Source organism: Syngnathus floridae, chromosome 10 (genome assembly GCF_059516105.1).
Source record: "Syngnathus floridae isolate MCC-2025c chromosome 10, RoL_Sflo_1.0, whole genome shotgun sequence".
Classification (NCBI taxonomy): Eukaryota; Metazoa; Chordata; class Actinopteri; order Syngnathiformes; family Syngnathidae; genus Syngnathus; species Syngnathus floridae.
In genome coordinates, this window is record NC_142422.1 from 1041658 (window position 1) to 1053419 (window position 11762).

An 11762-nucleotide genomic window follows, 5' to 3' on the forward strand; every position below is an offset into this window, starting at 1 on the left:
TTCCTGGCAGGGAAGGAGTCTATTAAAGCCCCACTCGGTCGGTGGGTCCACGGTTGTCCCCCGTGTGCTCATTAGTGAAGTGGCCTGCGTAGCCTTGGGAATGGCGGAAAAGTCCATTGTGCTGCCTCCCAAAGGGGTGTCAGCGGAATGATGATGTAGTGCGCCATCATTCCTTGGCGTTGATTACACAATGCCATGGCCTTTATTGGCTTAATAGGGTGCTTGTTGAATCAGTTGCGTCGCCGTCCGTGCGCTAATAAAGATGGATGTCGGGCTCGCAGAACGTCAGATATGCTTAAGCAAGCTTTCTTGACATGCTTATTGTTTGATAGAGGTCCCGTCTCAATTTCTTTGAGTTGATCCCAATGGCTCTTTTTTGTTTTTTTCTCAAACAGAACATGTCCAAGCATGCATTTATACGACTTGATTTGTGCAATGTCGTGTCACTGCCAAACGTAAACTAACAAGAGCAGCCTTGTCCAACCATTGATTAATGATTTGCGTGTACCAAATGATTTTTTTTTTTTTTTTTTAAGTAAATCTGCAGCACTTTTACACACAGATTCGAACCCTGGAGTGTCTCAGTGTTTTACAGTCCCTCCCGTTATGCTTTGGTGTTTTTTGTATCCTAACAGTTGCATTTCTCATTTTGCTGTTCCAGCCAGTGCTGATGTGACTCGAAAGAAAAGCGGCGTGTCAATTAAAGCAATGACACACAGACGGACGGACGGATGGACGGACGGCAGGCACCATTGGGCTTTTGAATGGAAAGTTGAAATTTGCCGGAAACAAAAACGCTGCACTTGTAACAATGTGTCATTCGCCACTCTCCGTGTCACCATTGTGACGATACGATTATGTTTGGAGCCTTTACAATGGAGTATTGCAACAGCATGCAATTAAGCGTGTGTGTGTGTGTGTGTGTGTGTTTTATGAATAGACGAAGGGAGTCCTGTTCAAGTGATGTAACACGGTGAAACACATTAAGAAAGTGACAGATAATCATTGCTTTGCTCTTTGCCATCTTTCTCTGCGGTGACGCTCCTGGAAAAACTCGTTTCTTTCGCCTCTGGGATTTTATTCGTCTGACCTCATTGTCTGAGCAAAATGCACATATACAAAAATGTAGCTATCCATATTATATATACATAAATGTTGAAAAGGCCAATTTTGTGTTCCTGAAAAGTGAATGGTTTGGAGATGCAAGAATTCGACGCCTCTAAACTCAAATATTAGGCCCTTTTGATGATCCATAGCGTGATTGTATCTTGTATAGAGTGAACGTCAACTACGGGAGCATCAAATTCCAAAATCACAGAACACAAGTAACAAAACAAAAAATGCACCCCTTCGCTCGGTCCTTTCTTTTTTTTTGTTCTTGCCTCATTGTCATTCTGTCTTCTGTACAAATAATGAACTAATGCTGAACTGCGCCAGTGCTGAAGTGTGCAAAAAGTAAATGTCTGTCAGCACTTACTTATTTCATTTTTTATGAGGCAAGCCATCTCCTGTGCGCGCGCGTGAAGCATTAATCTGTCTCGGGCGGACGGGCGGATGGGCTGAAATTGATTTGAAGCTTTTTAACTCTGAAGCTCGCCTTGGTAATTGACACTGAACTGAATTTATTTGCATTGAGCATTTCCAATTTGAGAGCCCAAAACAAACTTAGTACTTCAACTCTGCTCTAATTATACCCTGATATGCATTCACCCCCTTCCCTCTTCCCTCTCCTTTCCTCTCCCTTGGCACAAAGACAGGCGCTCCATGAGTTTGTTTACACACAACATAGTCTATGTGTGTGTGTGTGTGTGTGTGTGTATCTATATGTACGTGTGTGTGATGTGCAAGAAATTGTGTGCATGTTTTAAATGCACATGTACAGTGTGTCACTATCTGGGCTAATTGGCTGAGTGGATACGCCGCAGTGTTGGAGCTCAGCAAAGCATTATGGGTAGCGGGGAGGGAGGGACTTATCAGCAAGACACACATTACTGGCCTTTCTAATTAATTAACTCGGGGTTCTTCCACCATAAACACAATTGCACGCACACACTTTTGCAGGGTGTTGGCGATAGTGATAATAGTGTTGGCCAGCAAAATTCTTTCCAAGTCGTTATTGCACGGAGTGAGCGGATGTAGCGTTTTGGAAATAGAAAGCCAGTAGTTGACAAGAAATAAAAAAAAATTTCATCATCGCTGACGACTTATCGGGATTGCTCACCTTACGTTGCCCTAAAAGGCTTTATAGGGTGGTGGAGAAGAAGAAGAGCAAAGAGAGAGTGGTTGTACTCACTGGTCAAATTTGCAGGAAATGAATGTCCAACATTTGGCACAAACCGTGGAAGAGTCCGGAAATCCCAGACGGATGATTTGTTTCTGTCTGAAAAAAATGAAAAAGAGGCAAGTCTGGTCAAGCTGATGAAAGGTTCCCCACCTCCATTTCGGACAATCCATCATGACTTTGCTGGGATTATATTGAACAGAACATTCATTGTCTTTCTGGTGCGCCATGCGTGTTATCTTAAGCAGTCTGATTTTAAAAGGGAAAAAAAAAATGCTGCCTGAGGTTGTTGGCGCGGCACTTGTACTTTGTGTAACCTTTGTGCTAACTAGCACAGCAGCTGTGGGAATGATAATATAAATGTATGTACCCTGGACATTCATTTTTTTTTTGCTGCTGCTCTACACTATGTTGGAAGTAACTTCAAATGCTTCATTAGCCGCTTGTCCCGCGTTTCACCCTTCTCCCTGCCGACTTGCATATACATTTAGCCACCGTATAGACAGCCACCGCTTCCCCTGCTGATTTAAGATCCGCAGGAACAAGATGCTCTACATTATTGACATATAGATCCTTTTTTTTTTTTTTTTAACACAGTCCGTCTCTTCTCCTGCTTGACGCAACATGATAACCAAGGTCAAAGTTCCACGCAGTTTCTCCGTCTTTTCCCGACTCCATTTTTTCGGGTGGAGCTATACGGCACATAGCTTACAAATGTTTCATGACTCGCACACATTTAATGGAGATTTCTCGACTTTCTTTTTGCAGTCTTATAGCTGTCAGAGTTGACCTGCCCGTCTCGCTCCCTCCGAGCACCCAGTGAGACAAAGATGTTGCACACACCCACACGGTTGGTTTCCTCAGTTCTGCCTTCACCCGGGCACGTTGTGTTAAATTAGCTCCGCAGTGGCGTGAAAAATGGGGTGTGCGTGATTTTGTCAGCGTTAGATAAACTTGTACAAGAGTCGGTGAGGAAGTGATAAGATTGCTTTGGGATTGCCTTTCAACACTTGCAGTCACAAACGCACACACGTGTGCAAACGTAAATACACACTTGTGTTTGGTGTGAGCACTCCCATAATGACTGTCGGAAAAGTGGCAAGTTTATTTTTTTTCAGTAGTGTGTGTGTGTGTCTGCGTGCATGTTGACCTTGGTGTTCTGCCCTGAATTAGCAAATGATTGATTGTTGTCAATACACATCAATAAGGTGTGCGCCAGCACAAGGCCAGCCGGTTTTTTCATCGCCACTCTGCATTTTTCATGTCACACCGATTGTTCATTTTCTGAGCTGAACAATGTTAGAAAAGGTGGAACACTTCCAAATATAGGTACCATCATTTGATGATCAAAACTGTTACAACCTAGAAATGTGTTGCTTATCGTCAATGTGTCTGACAGACTTCTGATTGGGTACCTATGCAAAGCCACAGCCCTTAGCCAATCAGGATCAGTGTCTTATTATCTGTTGATTTGAGGAGTACTGCACCACTTCTTCTGGGTACAAACACACACACATGCGCATACACAATGAAACATTATATTCATCATGTTGAGTGTGTGGTAAAATATTCAAATCCAACACATTGATAGGGTAAACTGTAGCCACGTAATTCCTATGCTGAAAATGACCACAATTATCTAAACTCACACAAACTGAAAAATATATATCAAGCACGCAATGCATTTGACTTGAACCAGGTGTTGAATACTCGCCTGAAAATTTCCTATTACGGAAAAAAAAATCCAATATCCTGAAAAACTATCTAAGACGAGCGCCGGTGGCATCGAACAGTATGAAACAAAGAAATGAATAAATGTTTCACTGTTTGTCTTTGTGTCCAATAAAGCTGTCTGTCTGCAATTAGGCAAGACGCTGAGCATCTATTGAACCTACCCACATTCATCACAAACGTGTGTGTGTGTGTGTGTGCGTACATGCGCATGTGATGCGACAATCAGATTGTGTTTAATGACTATTGACGAATGGAAGTGAATAGCTGCAGGAAGCAGACGAGATTGAGGGAGGGAGAGAAATGAGATGAGGAAGAAGAATAGAAAGAGGCAAAGATGTTGCTGGTCGATGGTGCGGGATGACATTTTAATTACCACCAGCCACTTTTATTAGAGGACATTTACTGCTACTCAGGGCTATAGATTGTGCCCATTTTATTTATTCCTCAGCTCTATTGCAGTCAGGGGAATCAGTCATTGCGCTCTGTCTGACAAAACGTTATTTTACGTATTTAAAGTCATTGCAAGTGAACAAGAATGGAGGTGAGGAGCATTTCTCATCTGCTGCAAGTTGCATTTTGATGAAAAAGACAAGTAGGTGCTACTCACTGTGGTCAATGTCTTGCTTTTCACTTGACTGACTTTTTTTTTAAGCACGGGCCTTGTATTTTTAGCGCAATGTAGTCACTTGTGAAATGTGCCAGATTTGCATATTTTGGTCAGACTTGATAGCATCCATGATTGTTGACGACGATGTAGTAGGCCTCGGCCAGAATTTAAAGTTGCACCTCTTATCCATCACGAGTAGCCCACTCGCATCTCCTTCTCTTCCACCCTGCTCGAGATTTCTCTCCGTTGGCCAAATACTTTCCTTATCAGCAATAGTGCTAGCATTTGTCTCCATCCCACCCTCTCTCTCTCTCTCTCTCTCCTCATCAACTCATTTCTTGACACCAGTAGAGTGACGTGAACTTAGCAAATTGGTGTCAGCGCGCTCCCATCTAGGTCTGTTTTGCTCCCTCTCGTTATTGGCAGAAATGATGAACAATATTGAACATGTTCCCCCTTTTGCGCTTGTTCTCTCATTTATTCCGGCGAGCGGGCACGTGACCGCTGGTGGGTGCCCTCTCTCTGCAACTCGGGCTCCATCTCTGCGCTTATACAATCAGAAATTAAATTGCCTGGACCCGGGTTAGATAAGTGTGGCTATGAAGCCAGCCGAGTGGTAATTAGGTGCTAAATTGGGGACATTAACGTTGGCGAGGCTGCCTGCTGTTTCGCTGGGCACTATCAGAGCCCAGACACACCTTCAAACAATTACATTTACTCTGACCTTTAGCCAAAGAATCACATGCTGCGCGTGTGCGTTCATTGGCCTTATCTGCTTCGTGCGAGTGGCACACAGAAAAGCATGCACGCGTGTGCCCTGCCTGCCAAAGTAGCTTACCATTTTCATAGATGAACTGCCGTTTTAAAATATGCTTTCCCAATCTTATTTACAGTCCCAGATAGATTCATTTGCAATGGTGCACAAGTTCAACGCCCAACAAACAGTGTCCGCACGTGTCCGGCTTTACATTGATCATTTGTGACAAAAAATGCTTTTTTTTTTTTTTTATTCCAATTTAATCATGAGTGATCTGTAATAAGCTTTCCAAGTAAGCTATTTATTTGGTCTGACCTTTCCTGCTTTTGTGCACGGACATTATATTCATTCACAAATGCGTGTCGGTGTCGTCACTACGGCCTTGTTCCGACGAGCCGATTGGGAACGTTCAACGCTCCCAGAGCCCGATTAAGTCCTTTCTTGATTGTTTACTTGTGCGAAGGGGTCACGTCGTGATCCGACCCCTACTTGGATTGATTTGCATTGGCCAAATGACTGTGATCTGGATTGATTGTACCCGTCGCTGGTAATGACAGCAGCCCCACGTGTGCCTAATTGTATTTGTCCGGATGATGAAGTAGTTCTCTTGCAGACATGAAAGGGGGTTGCAGAAACTTCACATTTGGTTGGCTGGAGTGCCCCGAGACACAAAACAGCATTTGGAGTTGGCTAATGGGATTGATGCACAGTGACGCCGATGTTCACTTTCCAGCCCGTAGCATTTATCATTATTATTGCAGTCATAGTGTCGTTCAAGATTCTCGTCCGTGGCTAAATTAGCTGATCAAAACATTTTTTTTTTTCCTTTTGTCCTTCCTGACGGTAAAAGTGGTTTTAGGTGCGACTTGATGTCATTCGCAAAAGGTGAAATGGATCATTGTACTATGTATTGATATTTATCGATATAGGATGGATTATGTCATATTTTATAACCAGAGCCGTGTGTACACTGTTTACGTGTGCTCTTTTTTTTTTCCCCTTCCTTCCTTCCTTCCTTTTTTTTTAGCCTCACCTCATCCTCAACTTGGCACTCTTCTCTCCCTCCTCTCACCTGTGTTGATGGCAAAGAAGAAGAAGGGAGACACCAAGCAGGAGGAGGGATGAGGAGAAGTGAGGAAAAGTGTATAATTGGCTTTTTAAGGTGTGACAGAGTTGGGGGGTGAGGGGGGGGGGGGGGGGCAAGTGTATGTGTTTGTGTGCTGGGGAGCGATCCAATAGAAGGTTGAAATAGGAAGGTGTGTGTTTAGGTGCTTGTGTTGTTTTAGCCACTGAGGGGACCGACGCAGTGGCTGCACCCAGGACAAGCCGACTGCATGTGTGTGTGTGCGTGTGTGTGAGGGAGAGAGAGAGGAGATGAGGCTTATAATTGGGCAGATTTGCCTCTGACTGAGATAATACCCCCTGGGGAAGGAAGACAGAGGGACTAAAAGGGAGAGGGATGAACATGTGGAGGAAGAGCAGAGGCAGACGAACAGAAAGAGACACACAGAGAGAGTGAGAAGCTTGGCTGAGCCAGGAAAATGAAATAGGAGGTAGAAAGAAGGAGAGGTGACAGGGAAGAAAATGGATATACAGTGGAAGGATGTATTTAAGGGTCACAAAATTCAGGTTCAATTGAGGAGCAATCATTTAAGATTGACACTTGAGGAGAAGGCAAGCAAACAAGTGAGTGACGTTCTCTCTCATAGGCAAGGCTTGGGAAGAACTTTTGCAAAGCCATCTTTCACTTTGAACCATTGCTCACCACTACTGGCAAGTGCCGAAACCAACTTGTACGACTAAGTGAGCCCAGTCCAAATTGCTTGCATCCATTTTTTGGGTTAAATGGTGGATGTAAGCAAAGCCAACAATTCAAATGGAAGTACATTTTGTGTTTAGCACAAACATCTTCTTCATTTGGCTTCTTGCCACTGGTTCTATTGACCCGCTGCTTGTATTTCACCTCTCAGCGGTCCACCTGGATGGAGATGCTGCCGGAAGGAAGGAAGGAAGGAAGGAAGGAAGGAAGGAAGGAAGGAAGGAAGGAAGGAAGGAAGGAAGGAAGGAAGGAAGGAAGGAAGGAAGGAAGGAAGGAAGGAAGGAAGGAAGGAAGGAAGGACTATTCTATTTATGAATGATGCTTTGTCATTTGGCCTTCATGGTATGGATTCATTCACTTCTCTTTACAATTCCACAGACAGAATCCCAAAATGACTTCTTCAATGGTGCGTCCTTGTATCCCCAAGGTCGCGTTTTGTGCGTGTATGTGTGCGCACTGGAAGCTTGCAGGTTTAACCAAGCGCAATATCCAACTTGTGGGGAAAAAGGCAATAAGGCCATGAGCCCCTTACTCTCCTCTACTTTCTCTCACACGCACAGAGGGGCCTGTCTGGTTGTGTCCCTGCGGCCTCATTATCACCGCTGGCTTTGTCCTCAGCTTGCCTCCCTGCACACATTCACTTTTGCTCACACACACAGAAAACACACAAACACACGCACGCACACACACACCAGGCAGGCAGGCAGGCAGGCCCCAATCTCCCCATAGTGTGCACTCCAGCCCAAAGCATACATATTAATGCCTGGACAGGGAGGCAGGCGGTGGGGCGAAAGGGGAGGCAGAGAGAGAGAGAGAGCGAGAGAGATAGAAAGAAGCCTGGGTGGAGGGGAGAATGACACAAGAGGGGCGCGGGATTGAGCCAATGAATGTTTGCTGAAATCAATTGGGCAAAAATGCAAGGCTCAATGAGAAGGAAACAAATGGACACAGGAAGGAGAGACAAACAGCATTCTTCTATGTAAATGTCAAACAACGGCATGAAAGGGAAAATGTCTTACTACATTTCTTCTGTTTGCCTGTGTGGGTTTGCATCATTCTGACAGAATGTGTCTTGGCAGCTCTCTGGATCCATCATTATTGACTGTCAAATGTCTATAAAAGATTTAACGTGCGTGTGCTGGGATGTGTATTTGTGTTTATGTGTGTGTGTGGGGGGGGGGTGCACGTGTCTGCATGTGTGTGCGTTTGTGTGAAGAGCCAGAGGCTATCTTGTCCAACGGCAGAGACGGATGCGGCAGAGAGGCTGCTCTTTGCCTTCAGACCCCTGAGCCAACTCAGCACACACACCTCATTCACATGGTGAGAAGGCCAACAGTCACAAAGCGGGAGTGTGTGTGTGCATAAATTATGTTTTTGACATATATGAATGTTTTCAGCATATTACACTGTTGTTTTTTCTCATCTTGTTTCTTGGATGTTTAGAACATGAATATATTCATTTCCCTGAAACTTGTGGCACGGTTAGCTCCCAACAAACTAGTGAGCCGAGTTTCAAAACAGCAGCCTAAGCATTTCCGCCTCACAGTCGAGAGGTTGAAAGTTTGAAATCTCCGTTCAGAAACATGACGCATGTTCTTCTAAATTTGACACACCGCTGAAAGAAAACGCTGTGACCGAGTCTACCGAATTTCAATCAATACAAACAAGCGGTGAAAAATCTCAACCTTCTCTCCACTGTGGCCGTCGAGACCACTGAATGTACTGAAAAGCAAACATTCAGCTGTCACTCCAAAACATACGGTCTCCCCTTTCTGTTTGAATGGCTCAAATATCCTTGTTTTAAGCCTTTGGTCACTAGAATATAGGATCTCACTGAGACCCTGCAGGACTTTTACATGTCATGATGAAAGGAGCTAGCCAGCAGCTTACTTTGCGGGCTAACAGATGTCCCAACCAACCAGCGGCTATCTCCTCTAATGCCTAAATAAAGGAATTCAATTAAATAAAAATACTCGGGGTGTCGTTGGAACTATTTTTTTTCTTTGGAAGTAGAAAAGGTCATTTTTCCTTTTCCAATTCCAATCCCTACTCTATTCCATGTTTTCCATGCTTGCTCCTGCAGATTTTAGTGGACTGTACAGGGGAAATTTCATGTTAAATAGTCCGTACTGCATGTGAAGCTCCTTATTTACTTCACATATATATGAAGCTGTTTTTTTAATGTTGTGAAAAAAGGTTATCAAAAGGTTGAATATATTTTGCACACAGCAAATTCCAACATTTATGCAGTTTCAAACTCATTTGACCTATTTCATTATTCAAGCATGGCTTGCATTTATTCATATAATAATAATTGTAAGGTCCTCTATCATTAATATTCCGATTGGCACCTCATGAATAATACACACTTGGATGCATACACGTCGTTGTGTATGTATGTCCGATTCACATTTTATTGATAAAGACCAGTGAGGAAATTAGAGCTGTCATGATTGGATGGTTTTACGATGGACGATCCGATTGATTTTTTCCATTGAATAATTGAGTAATCGGATAGATTTGCGTCAATGAATGCTTCTCACGCCAAAAACTTTATCTAAATTCATTTGTTCAAAAAGAAATAAAGATCTATCCCTTCCCTTGCCTAAAAGCGACTTTATTGTGGTGGAGGGTTTTGTGTGTCCCACTGATCCTAGGAGCTAAGATGCCAGGGGCCTTACGCCTCGGGCAAGGTCACCCGGAGCCAACAGGTCGCAGGTGACAAAGTACGCTTAACCTTATGAAAATCAATCTACGTGGACATGAGGCAAAGCTCTCAATTTACCCGTCCATCTCCTTTCCTAGCATGGTCACGAGTTTTGGATGTCATTTATGCAGCTGGTTGGTCATCATGTTGTGGCTTGTGTGTCGTACTTAGACAGTGCACATTTTATAGACAGCCAACCGCCTCTGCAAATAAATCAGGGGCAAAAGTTTTCAAAGCACTTTTAATTACCAATTACAAGTTCTGGCCCAAAAAGAAAAATTGACGTGTTCTATTTGGACCAAAGGCTGCGTTTTCTCTAATCTTATGATCAATCGGTGAGTTGACAATAGACATTCATTATCAGCAACATATGCATGCGCACTGAATTAGTCCCAATGCCTCACACTCTCTGACACTCACACCTGCACACTCAGACAAATGCTTGCCCTTCAACAATGGCTTTTTAATTATCTCGCATTGATTTCAGGCCTTTGTTAATCTAAATCAAAGATCCCACTAATGGTTGCCAAAAAAAACAAAAAAAGTGTGCAGTATGGAGGGAGTTAGTTGGAGGCGGTGAATCATGTCTGAATGACTGCAATTTCCATCTCAGCCTTTTTTGTCACAACTTGCAACTTGTGAGAGACGTGAAGAGAATATTAATGAAAGTAAAAGGTGAGGAAAGAAACAAACAATTCATTGCACTCTTCAGTTCACTTTTCATTCATTACTTCCATCTTAAAGCACAAGTATGGACCCAAAAGGATAGCTTATACAATTGGCACATAGTTTCTGCTCTTACCTTTCTTTGTAGATGAAGTCCTTGGCCACCGTTACTTGGGTGTAAAAGTCCTCCTTCTTTTCCTTGAGTTGAGTCCCATTTGCTTTCATTTGGCCACCTCCATGAAACTCTGATGGCGCCATCATCACAGCAGCTCAATCATATGTTGGAGCTTCTTCTCCAAGCCTTCCTTCCAAAACATGCATTGTCTCTCACCACTGGCAAAAAGGCCTCCTTCACAGGTGTGTGTGCTTTGCAGGTGACATTTCGGTCTACCTCTGCAGCAACAAATGGGGCAGCGTTAATCACCCCTTGGCTCACGTACGCCGCCCTTCAGTGCGGGAGAGTACTATCGGCCTCAACCTGGGCCTTTTAAGTCCCATCAGCAAAACAAAGCAGTTCATCTTTGTATTTGAACAGGAAATATGCAATTTCAGCAGTTCTGACTATGAAAATGTTCAAAATTAGTTATACATGGAGATCCGTGGACAAATAATTTGCATTTTATGTTATTTTATTTTTACTTGTCACAATGACAGGTGAGGCAGAGCTGAGATGGTTCCCATTTTCTTCCAACAGGTCAAAGTAATCAATAAAAACAGTCACACATAAAAGCTATTGTTGTCTCTCAAAAGTGCTATTGCTCTAAAAATGGAGAAATGGGTGTTTTTTTGGCCCATCACTATTACTCTGTACTTTCAAGTAGTCTGGATGCCCTGTGGCAGGCACCATGCTGCCTCTCACAGGCCACATTTACTATGACATGTGGGTTGTGTCCAATTGTCAGTGGAGAGAATGGTGTTCCGTGCTGTTGGTCATCACTCGTACAGCATGCACGTTGCCACTTTTCGGACACGATTCCGAGTCTGTGCGCTTCCCAAAATGTAAATGGTATCACACTGCGTTGTGGTAATACTACATTGTCCAACAATGCTTGAAGAAAAGGATGCGAGTTGAATAATGAGTCCATTTTATTGTTTCAGAACACAGCAGGCTACAGCAACCACCACCACCACCTCCAACTACAATACCCCCCCCCCCCTTTTTTTTGTAACAGACCAATAACAGCCCTCCGT

The 11762-nt window shown here is 43.6% G+C and overlaps 1 protein-coding gene across 1 annotated transcript in view; it reads right to left on the reverse strand.

The window, feature by feature from the left end:
- Window positions 1-10940, reverse strand: part of trak1a (trafficking protein, kinesin binding 1a) — a 34059-nt gene extending 23119 nt beyond the window's left edge. The window contains exons 1-2 of the mRNA XM_088387422.1: window positions 10708-10940; window positions 2294-2380 (exon numbers count right to left, since the gene is read on the reverse strand). The gene's annotated coding sequence lies outside the window, so the exon portion shown is untranslated. The remainder of the gene's footprint in view (window positions 1-2293; window positions 2381-10707) is intronic.
- Window positions 10941-11762: the final 822 nt, after the last annotated feature.